This window comes from Zingiber officinale, chromosome 8B (genome assembly GCF_018446385.1).
Source record: "Zingiber officinale cultivar Zhangliang chromosome 8B, Zo_v1.1, whole genome shotgun sequence".
Lineage (NCBI taxonomy): Eukaryota > Viridiplantae > Streptophyta > Magnoliopsida > Zingiberales > Zingiberaceae > Zingiber > Zingiber officinale.
This window is the reverse complement of record NC_056001.1, coordinates 107,939,077-107,951,037: the sequence shown is the minus strand read 5'-3', so window position 1 is coordinate 107,951,037 and position 11,961 is coordinate 107,939,077. Positions and strand designations below refer to the sequence as shown.

Genomic DNA, 11,961 nt, shown 5'->3' with positions numbered 1-11,961 from the left:
TGAACTACTAAGGGTTTTTATTGGTTTTCTTGCTTGAAAGTTACTTGGAACCAAAGAAATCCATTTATATGTTTCGGCCAAGAAAAGGGCTTAGGGTTAGGAAGACCTTTAAATTTAAATAACCATGTTTGTAGGATAGAATATAGAGTTCTCTTAAAGAATTGCATGTTGTACATTGCTAGAAATTCATGAACTCTTATTTTAGATTTTCGGCCATGATAAGATGGATAGTTTAGAAAAGCTTGAACAAAATTCTAATATGCTCAAGACCTCTGTGATATTATGATATGAAAGTTGTTTAATGCTCTTATGTTTAAATTGAGTATAGAAAATTAGTTACATGATATATGACATGTAAGATCACAAGGGTCCTAGCTTGTTTATGAACCAACTTTGTATATGATGTTCTTAGTAATTTTTGCCATGAAACTTACTTAGGTTTTCCATGCTTTAGGCCACTTAAAACCTAGTTTAAAGATTGGTAGGTTTCGGCCATGAGGAAAAATAAAAGAAAAAGGGAAAGAAACCTAGGAAGCCTAAGACACAATTCACATGTATGTTTATTATGCTTGTCTTTATACATGCTATGAAACTTGTATAATTTCTCATGCTTTTAGGCTATTTGAAGCAAGTTTATATTCTGTGAGTTTCGGCCAAGTAGGGTTTAAAAGACCTAGAGGCCTTAGAAATGAAACCAAATGTGTTAAAAGTGCTTCTTATGAAAATATAATAATGTGTTGATTGTGTCACATATTTGTATAATTTTTCCATGACCTAAATGGATCATTGTGTGTTTTGTCCATGAAGGGATAAATGCCCTAGAAACCCTAGAACAAAAATTAAATATGCTTATGTCACTCTACATGAAATATGATAAGTAGAAAACCAAAGTTCTCATACTATATGTTGTTTAGTGACCTAAATGAGGCTAGGGTAAGTTTCGGCCATACCTATTGTATGATGTCTTGTTATGAATTTATACATGATGTTAGTTCAAGTTCATATGCTTGTATGTTTGTTTTTATCCCTAATGAACACTTGTTAAAAGTTTGACCAAGACATACGTTAAGGGCTTGAAGGACTTAGGAACTAGCTCAATATGCTTACTATGCTATTTGGGAAAAAAATGCTATAAATATGGTTTTAGGTTTCCATGCTTTCATGACATTTGGGACCTTGTTTATATACTGATAGGGTTCGGCCACATGAGTTTAAGGACTTGGAGAACTTAGAAACCAAGTTAATCATGCTTATAATGCTTCCTATGAAATTTATGTGATGATGATTTAGGTTTCACATGTTTGGAGGTTGTTTTTACCTAAATTGAGACCTAAGGGGGTTCGGCCATGATAGGAACCCAAGGGTTTAGGAAGCTTAGAACCCAAGTTAACTATGTTACCATGTTTCTTATGATAGTATAATCACATGATATACCCTTATGCTTAACCATGTATGCTTGTGATTTATACCTTTTTATGATATGATATGTGGATAGAGATATGCATGTTTTAATGATATGTTATGTGCTTAGAAATATGCAAGATTTAATGATATGCTATGTGCTTAGAATATGCATGCTTTTATGATATGCTATGTGAGTAGAAATATGCATGCTTTAATGATATGCTATGTACTTAGAATATGCATGTTTTTATGATATGCTATGTGTTTAAAATATGCCTACTTTTTATGACATGATGTATGCCTAAGTGATGCATACTATTTATGATATGATGTATGCCTAAGTGATGCATACTTTTTATGATATGATGTATGCCTAAGTGATGCTTACTTTCTTATGACATGATGTATGCCTAAGTGATGCATACTTTTTATGATATGATGTATGCCTAAGTGATGCATACTTTTATGACATAATGTATGCCTAAGTGATACATACTTTTATGCTATGCTATGTGACTAAATGATGCATTTTTATACATGCTATTTTACTTTGTAAGGCTTGTACCAAGGGTGGACTCCTAATCAGTCCCTAGGCCTTGCTTTGTGATCTAGGCTAAGCCTTGCTTTGTGATCTAGGCTAATAAGGCCGGATGGGCTCCTTAGTACACCCCTAGGCCTTGCTTTGTGATCTAGGCTAAGCCTTGCTTTGTGATCTAGGCTAATAAGGGATGGACTCTTCAAGTACGCCCCTAGGCCATGCTTTGTGATCTTGACCTAGTTCCTAGTATGATTCAAGACTTGCTACCTTGGATATACTTAGGACGCGCGCATCTCTGTTATGTATGTATGGTACAAGCCGGGGCCCTAAATATGTTGATATTATGTTCAAGTATATATATGTAAGAAGAAAATGGTTTTAAAAGATCATGAGACATACACATGTTTTTTGGATACATGTTTTTAAAATCATGATGCATATAATCTATGATTATGTTGTGTTGAGGCTATGATTTAAGATATGCCATGATATGATTATGTTATGTTTCATGCTATGTTTTAAGAGATGATATGCCATGATATGATTATGTTAGGTTTCATGCTATGCTTTAAGAGATGATATGCCATGACTAGTTATAATGTTTGTTATGTTGCATGATATGCTTAAAAGTATGATATGTTATGCCATGACTAGTTGAGATCATGTTAAGTTGAGACATTATTTGATTATGTGTTGATTGTTGGTTTTAGTGAGTAGGAAAGGAACTTACTGAGCCATGAGTGCTCATAGCTTACTTTCCTTGTACCACAGATAAAGGAAAAAGCTGGATGAGTTAAAGGAGCAGCAGGAGGGGCAACGAAGATGTGTGTGGCGGTGGCTAGGCAACTAATTAAGAACCTGCTTTAAAACCTTTAAGAACTATGCTTTGGTTTTGTGAAATGTAATACAATATGGGTGACTTGATGTTGAGTTTTTATTTATTTTGTTATCATGTTATGAAACCATGTTAGTGTAGTTCAGTTTTAATTAAGTTAAGAAAAATAATTTTAAGTCTTCCGCTGTAATACGTACGTAGAGTATCATAGCTCCGTCCCTTGTTGATAGCAGGGAGGGCGGGCGTTACAGGTTGGTATCAGAGCCAAAGTTATTGCCAGCTCACTACACACACATCAAGCCTCCTACCTGCCGCTCCAAGTAAGAATGTTTATGCTTAATTTACTTGTTATATGCTTATGTTTAATTTTCTTGTTACATGCTTATGTTTAGTTTCATGTTATATAACTTATGCTTTATTGTTATATTGCCTATGTTTTATTTCTTTACTACATTGCTTATGCTTTATTTTTCCTTATGTTGTTTATGCTTTAGATTCATGTTTTACTTGCTTATATTTGATGCTTTATTCTATGCTTTTAGTTATAAATTAGATTAGGAGTACATATTGGTAGGTTAGGAATAATACCATAACAAATAGATAGAAACAAACTAGTACGTTAGATTGGCTAAAATCGATAACCACTTACACTAGTCTATTTCTTTTAGATAAACATGGTTAGGACACGCAATGCCCGAACCGGAGGGACAGTGGCTCCACCAGATCTGACGCAGGTAGTCACAAACCTCCAGCATCAGATCGCAGAACAACAACAGCTGATCACTACCTTAATGGGTCAGCAAGGCAACCCAGTTACCCCACTGGTGAATCCACTACCTGTTGTACCTACAGCCGCACCAGTGCCCCCGGCAGCCCCTACTCCGATGGTCCGACAAGAGGCCTATCTAATTCAGTGGCAAAGGCTTAAGCCGGAAGCATTCTCGGGAAACTGTGAACCATGGGATGCGCAAGCCTGGCTCAAAACCGTGGAGAACATAATGGAACTATTGGATTGGCCTGAACACGAGAAGGTCAAATGCGCGTCGTTCTGTCTTACCGGAGATGCCCGGATGTGGTGGGACAGAGTAAATGCGAAAAGGCAAATAAACCAAATGAGTGGACAGATTTTGAGACAGAGTTCTTAGAGGAATTTTTCCATATGCAAGTGACCAACAAGCACTATGACGAGTTCACTGAGTTTCGGCAAGGTGATCTGTCAGTCAATGAAGCCGTCAAGAGGTTCAACCGCCTAGCCCGACTGTGCCCAGAACTGGTCCGTACTGAAAAAGAAAGGGTCCGGTTGATGTTAAAGATGCTCCGACCCGAGATAGCTCTGAACATAGCCGGCGGAGTTAATAGACCGCAGACTGCAGAGGAGCTAGTCAGCAGTGCCCTGATTACCGAGCAATATCAAGAAGCAATGAACAAGGGCAAGAACCAAGCACTGACCGAAGCACAAAAATCGCACAATACCAGAGCCGACTGGAAAGGAAACTCAGGTGGAAAGAGGAAACAGTGGAATAAATCCAAAGGTGGTCCGGCCAATAAGCAGATCAAGTACCCTCAGTGTGCCACATGTGGGAAGATGCATTCTGGAGTATGTCGTCTGAGCACCAGAAAGTGCTACAACTGCGGAAAGGAAGGTCATTTGATAAGAGATTGCCCTACTCAGCTTCAAGCACCACCTTCGCAGAACTTCCAGAACAGGAGTGCCCCCGCACAGCTTCACCAGATGCAAGCTGCCATAGAAGGGACTTCAATCAGCCAAGGAAGATTGGAGGCCCCTCCCACTATGACGGACGCCAGAGTCTACTCCCTTACCAAGGAGGACGTGGCGAATGCCTCTACCGTTGTCACAGGTCAGCTACTTATTTACAATCAGTATGCTGCAGTATTATTTGATACCGGGGCAACGCACTCGTTTGTCTCAATCCCTTTCATGAAGAAGCTAGATATACCACTCCGAACTCTAGAGGACACATTCTTAACAACCTTACCATCCGGAGAGATTATGCCATCAGACTATATGCTGCAAGCAGTACTCATTCGGATCGCAAACAGAGAACTCTACTGCAATCTGATAGTACTTGATATGCAGGACTATGATATAATTTTGGGCATGGATTTCCTTAGCAAGTACGGCGCTTCAATCGAGTGCCGCAAAAGAAAAGTGATTTTCCGACCCGAAGATGAACCAGAGTTTGAATTTTTCAGGGAATCAAAAGGAACGGAGAGGTTATTGTCATCTATTAAAGCACAAAAGATGTTAGACAAAGGAGGTATGGGGTTTCTAGCGCACGTGGTTGATACTAATCAAGTCAAAGACCCGAGCTAGAAGATGTCAGGGTAGTATGCAACTATCCAAAAGTATTTCCTGAAGAACTACCAGGATTGGCCCCTGACAGGGAGATAGAATTCGGGATCGAATTAATTCCTGGTACTCAGCCGATCTCGAAAGCACCTTATCGTATGGCTCCGGCTGAATTAAAGGAGCTTCAAAAACAGTTATCCGAATTACTCGACAAGGGACTTATTCGTCCTAGTCACTCTCCATGGGGAGCTCCAGTGCTATTCGTAAAGAAGAAGGATGGGTCTATGCGAATGTGTATAGACTACCGAGCGCTGAATAATGTGACGATCAAGAATCGGTACCCACTCCCACGGATCGATGACCTATTCGATCAACTGAAGGGTGCGACTGTTTTCTCAAAGATAGATCTACGATTCGGTTATCATCAAGTGAAGGTGAAACCAGATGATATACCAAAAACAGCATTTCGAACCTGATATGGACACTATGAGTTCATAGTTATGCCTTTCGGAGTAACCAACGCTCCTGTAGTATTTATGGACCTGATGAATCGAGTATTTACGGCATATCTTGATAAATTTGTAATCGTCTTCATTGATGATATACTTATCTACTCGAGAACCCCAGAAGAACATGCTGAACACCTGAATACTGTACTACAGATCCTTCAAGAGAAACAACTATATGCAAAATTCTCCAAATGCGAGTTTTGGCTTGACCGGGTAATATTTCTAGGTCATGTCATTTCCAAAGATGGAGTTATGGTGGATCCAAGTAAAATCGAAGCTGTAAATAACTGGAACCGACCAAGGAATGCCAGCGAAGTTAGGAGTTTTCTCGGACTAGTAGGTTATTACAGGAAATTTGTAGAGAATTTCTCCAAAATCGCAGCCCCTATGACAGCCCTCACCAAGAAAAATACAAAGTATGAATGGACAGAAGCTTGCGAGAAGAGTTTCGTGAATTAAAAGACCAGTACTCCGATTCTTACTCTTCCGAAAACCAACAGAGGCTTCGATATGTACAGCGATGCTTCCATCACAGGACTTGGAGCTGTACTCATGCAAGATGGCAAAGTCATTGCCTACGCTTCTAGACAACTTAAAGAACATGAGAAGAATTATCCCATTCACGACTTAGAACTAGCAGCCGTGGTCTTCGCTCTCAAAATATGGAGACATTATTTATATGGAGCTCAGTGTAAGATTTATATCGACCATCAGAGTCTGAAATATTTCTTCACGCAAAAAGATCTGAATATGAGGCAACGTCGATGGCTCGAGCTAGTTAAAGATTACGACTGCGAGATTCTTTATCACCTAGGAAAGGCGAACAAAGTGGCCGATGCACTCAGCCGAAAGTTCAGTGCCACCTGATGCAACTATTTTAAAGTTCGAGGACGAACTTTTTATGAGGTACGGGGTACTGTAATACCCACTAAGCTTGTAAGATAAATATATGAATGTGGAATTTTGCCTTAGAAAAATAATAAGAAGTGAGTTGAAGCAAAAAGAAATAAAATGAAATAAAAAGAAGAGGAAGTCAAGGATTGAACCTTGAACCTCTTATATTATATTTCATAGAATTAATTAGTAGAAACCAATTGGGATAGAGAGAAGATGTTGATAGCAAAGGAGGGAAACTCATGATAAAGGTAAGAGTAAAAGCTAGCCAAAAGAAAACAAGAAAGGAGCAAGAGAAAGGCAACTTGCCTTCCTCCCTTTCTCTCCCTCTTCCTCCTTGCTTTTGCCGAAAATTTAAAGAGGAATTAAGGGGATTCATTCCCCCTTATTTCATCATGAATGGTGAGAATAAATTAGAAAATAAAATAAATGAAATAAAAATAGAAAATGGGTTAAGGGAGAAGGAAAGCAAAAATCAATTTTGCTACCTCTTCCCCCTTAACATAAAAGGGAGAAAGAAAAGAGAAGTTTATTTTTCTCTCATTTTCTCATTCTTCCTCTCCCTCACCGAAACCATCAGTCCCCTCTCCTCCATCTTCGGCCCCAAAGCCAAGGTTTTTTCTCCTAAGAAAGCCTAAGATACAAGGAGGACTAAGCAAGGGAATCAAGGGAAAGGAACTAGAAGAAGGGGCTACTTCTTCCATCACCATACCTTAGATCCACAAGCGAAAAGGATGTAAGCTTCCCCTCACCTGTGGTACAAGGCTTTTATGTGATTTTTGGATTCTATAAGGATTGTAAAATCTAGGAAAGAATTTAAGAAAATTCGGCTAAAGAAAGGGTTTTCAAATCTAGGATGATTTAAACAAGTCCTTATTTCATGATATTCTTTCTATGCTATGTAGGAAGGATTTTCTTCATGTTTTTATACTTAAATGATGCTTGATCAGAGGAGTACCTAACCCTAGAATTTCGGCCAAAAATATGTTAAGGAGGTTAGGGAAAAATATTGTTTAACTAAACTAGTACAAAATTTCTCCCATGAACTACTAAGGGTTTTTATTGGTTTTCTTGCTTGAAAGTTACTTGGAACCAAAGAAATCCATTTATACGTTTCAGCCAAGAAAAGGGCTTAGGGTTAGGAAGACCTTTAAATTTAAATAACCATGTTTGTAGGATAGAATATAGAGTTCTCTTAAAGAATTGCATGTTGTACATTGCTAGAAATTCATGAACTCTTATTTTAGATTTTCGGCCATGATAAGATGGATAGTTTAGAAAAGCTTGAACAAAATTCTAATATGCTCAAGACCTCTGTGATATTATGATATGAAAGTTGTTTAATGCTCTTATGTTTAAATTGAGTATAGAAAATTAGTTACATGATATATGACATGTAAGATCACAAGGGTCCTAGCTTGTTTATGAACCAACTTTGTATATGATGTTCTTAGTAATTTTTTCCATGAAACTTACTTAGGTTTTCCATGCTTTAGGACACTTAAAACCTAGTTTATAGATTGGTAGGTTTCGGCCATGAGGAAAAATAAAAGAAAAAGGGAAAGAAACCTAGGAAGCCTAAGACACAATTCACATGTATGTTTATTATGCTTGTCTTTATACATGCTATGAAACTTGTATAATTTCTCATGCTTTTAGGCTATTTGAAGCAAGTTTATATTCTGTGAGTTTTGGCCAAGTAGGGTTTAAAAGACCTAGAGGCCTTAGAAATGAAACCAAATGTGTTAAAAGTGCTTCTTATGAAAATATGATAATGTGTTGATTGTGTCACATATTTGTATAATTTTTCCATGACCTAAATGGATCATTGTGTGTTTCGGCCATGAAGGGATAAATGCCCTAGAAACCCTAGAACAAAAATTAAATATGCTTATGTCACTCTACTTGAAATATGATAAGTAGAAAACCAAAGTTCTCATACTATATGTTGTTTAGTGACCTAAATGAGGCTAGGGTAAGTTTCGGCCATACCTATTGTATGATGTCTTGTTATGAATTTATACATGATGTTAGTTCAAGTTCACATGCTTGTATGTTTGTTTTTATCCCTAATGAACACTTGTTAAAAGTTTGACCAAGACATACGTTAAGGGCTTGAAAGACTTAGGAACTAGCTCAATATGCTTACTATGCTATTTGGGAAAAAAATGCTATAAATATGGTTTAAGGTTTCCATGCTTTCATGACATTTGGGACCTTGTTTATATACTGATAGGGTTCGGCCACATGAGTTTAAGGACTTGGAGAACTTAGAAACCAAGTTAATCATGCTTATAATGCTTCCTATGAAATTTATGTGATGATGATTTAGGTTTCACATACTTGGAGGTTGTTTTTACCTAAATTGAGACCTAAGGGGGTTCGGCCATGATAGGAACCCAAGGGTTTAGGAAGCTTAGAACCCAAGTTAACTATGTTACCATGTTTCTTATGATAGTATAATCACATGATATACCCTTATGCTTAACCATGTATGCTTGTGATTTATACCTTTTTATGATATGATATGTGGATAGAGATATGCATGTTTTAATGATATGTTATGTGCTTAGAAATATGCAAGCTTTAATGATATGCTATGTGCTTAGAATATGCATGCTTTTATGATATGCTATGTGAGTAGAAATATGCATGCTTTAATGATATGCTGTGTACTTAGAATATGCATGTTTTTATGATATGCTATGTGTTTAAAATATGCCTACTTTTTATGACATGATGTATGCCTAAGTGATGCATACTTTTTATGATATGATGTATGCCTAAGTGATGCATACTTTTTATGATATGATGTATGCCTAAGTGATGCATACTTTCTTATGACATGATGTATGCCTAAGTGATGCATACTTTTTATGATATGATGTATGCCTAAGTGATGCATACTTTTATGACATAATGTATGCCTAAGTGATGCATACTTTTATGCTATGCTATGTGACTAAATGATGCATTTTTATACATGCTATTTTACTTTGTAAGGCTTGTACCAAGAGTGGACTCCTAATCAGTCCCTAGGCCTTGCTTTGTGATCTAGGCTAAGCCTTGCTTTGTGATCTAGGCTAATAAGGGATGGGCTCCTTAGTACACCCCTAGGCCTTGCTTTGTGATCTAGGCTAAGCCTTGCTTTGTGATCTAGGCTAATAAGGGATGGACTCTTCAAGTACGCCCCTAGGCCATGCTTTGTGATCTTGACCTAGTTCCTAGTATGATTCAAGACTTGCTACCTTGGATATACTTAGGACGCGCGCATCTATGTTATGTATGTATGGTACAAGCTGGGGCCCTAAATATGTTGATATTATGTTCAAGTATATATATGTAAGAAGAAAATAGTTTTAAAAGATCATGAGACATACACATGTTTTTCGGATACATGTTTTTAAAATCATGATGCATATAATCTATGATTATGTTGTGTTGAGGCTATGATTTAAGATATGCCATGATATGATTATGTTATGTTTCATGCTATGTTTTAAGAGATGATATGCCATGATATGATTATGTTAGGTTTCATGCTATGCTTTAAGAGATGATATGCCATGACTAGTTATAATGTTTGTTATGTTGCATGATATGCTTAAAAGTATGATATGTTATGCCATGACTAGTTGAGATCATGTTAAGTTGAGACATTATTTGATTATGTGTTAATTGTTGGTTTTAGTGAGTAGGAAAGGAACTTACTGAGCCATGAGTGCTCATAGCTTACTTTCCTTGTACCACAGATAAAGGAAAAAGCTGGATGAGTTAAAGGAGCAGCAGGAGGGGCAACGAAGATGTGTGTGGCGGTGGCTAGGCAACTAATTAAGAACCTGCTTTAAAACCTTTAAGAACTATGCTTTGGTTTTGTGAAATGTAATACAATATGGGTGACTTGATGTTGAGTTTTATTTATTTTGTTATCATGTTATGAAACCATGTTAGTGTAGTTCGGTTTTAATTAAGTTAAGAAAAATAATTTTAAGTCTTCCGCTGTAATACGTACGTAGAGTATCGTAGCCCCGTCCCTTGTTGATAGCAGGGAGGGCGGGCGTTACATTATCTGCATCTTGAAAGATTTTTAGAGATTTGTGATATGGTGAAATGTGAAGGAGTGTCAGCAGATGCAATTTGATTGATGGCATTGCCTTTCAGTATCAAGGATAAAGCAAGGACTTGGTTATATTCTCTCCATCCTCAAAGCATCACAAGTTGGGAACAATTGGAGAAACAATTTCTGAATCATTTTTTCCCTCCAAGCAGAACAGTGTATATGAGGAATTGCATAACAAATTTTGCTCAGGCATACGGAGAATCATTATTTGAAGCATGGGATAGATTCAAGAGTCTTCAAAGACAGTGCCCTCATCATGGTTTTGAAAAATGGTTGATTCTTCATATATTCTATGGGGGAATTTCTTTCTCAGACAAGAGTTTATTGGATTCATCAGCTAGAGGTTCTTTTATGGACAAAAGTGTAGATGAAGCATATATATTAATTGATCAAGTGACATTGAACCTCCTGTTGGAGTGTATACTAAAAGCCTAGTTTTTGTAAACATTTATTTTAAAATAAAAGAATCACATTGGTCAATATCTACATTTATTTGTTAAATGTAATTGTTCAATTAATTTATATAGTAGATAACATGGAGTGTGGTGTCACACTCAGAAGATCATATTGTCGGTTCTCTATAAATTATAAACAGTTGCTCACGACTAAGATGGAAAGGAACAAACCATCAGAATAGTCGTAGTGTAATTAAGTATTAGTTTATCTTGACTAATAAATTACACTGATACACTTTAATTGTATTGAGTAGGATCATTTAGGTAAGTTCTTTTTGTATTGACTTAGTAAAAGAACTAGACCTTAGTTATTATGGAAGTGTGTGCTCTTAATCCTAATATAATAACAAGCACATATATTTAATATTTATTTCTTTGACTTATCAAAGGGTGAGGTTTAGCTTGATAAATCAATATGCCCGATAAGTTGGAAAATTATATTACTTATAGTGTGTGTTGTTGATTATAGAAGGAATCTATGTCCTAGTTATCTAGGTTGAGAATGTCCCCAAGAGGAGCTCATAAGGATTGTCATGTTAAACCCTGCAGGTGGACCTAGTCCGATATGACAATGAAGTTGAGTGGTACTACTCTTGGAGCTAGATATTAATTAAGTGAGTTGTCAGTAACTTACTTAATTAGTGGGCATTCGTTATCTTAAATACAGGGAGACTAACACACTCATGATAAGAAGGAGCCCATAATGTAATTTGGGATTGGTGCGGTAGTACGATAATAACTCTCTAGTGGAATGAGTTATTATCGACGAACTTGAGTTGTGTGTTCGGGGCGAGCACGGGATACTCAAGCTCATCGGAAGGCCAAAACTAATTTCTTCTCTAGGTCCCTGTCGTAGCCTCATTATAGCCTCAAGTCCATCCAAATGTAAGGCTCT

General features: G+C 37.0%; 1 non-coding gene across 1 annotated transcript; it reads right to left on the bottom strand.

The window, feature by feature from the left end:
- Window positions 1–10,768: 10,768 nt before the first annotated feature.
- On the bottom strand, window positions 10,769–10,874 carry LOC122018225. Its single transcript, XR_006121654.1, has one exon. It is a non-coding gene; the product is annotated as a small nucleolar RNA R71 (small nucleolar RNA).
- Between the last annotated feature and the right edge of the window lie 1,087 nt (window positions 10,875–11,961).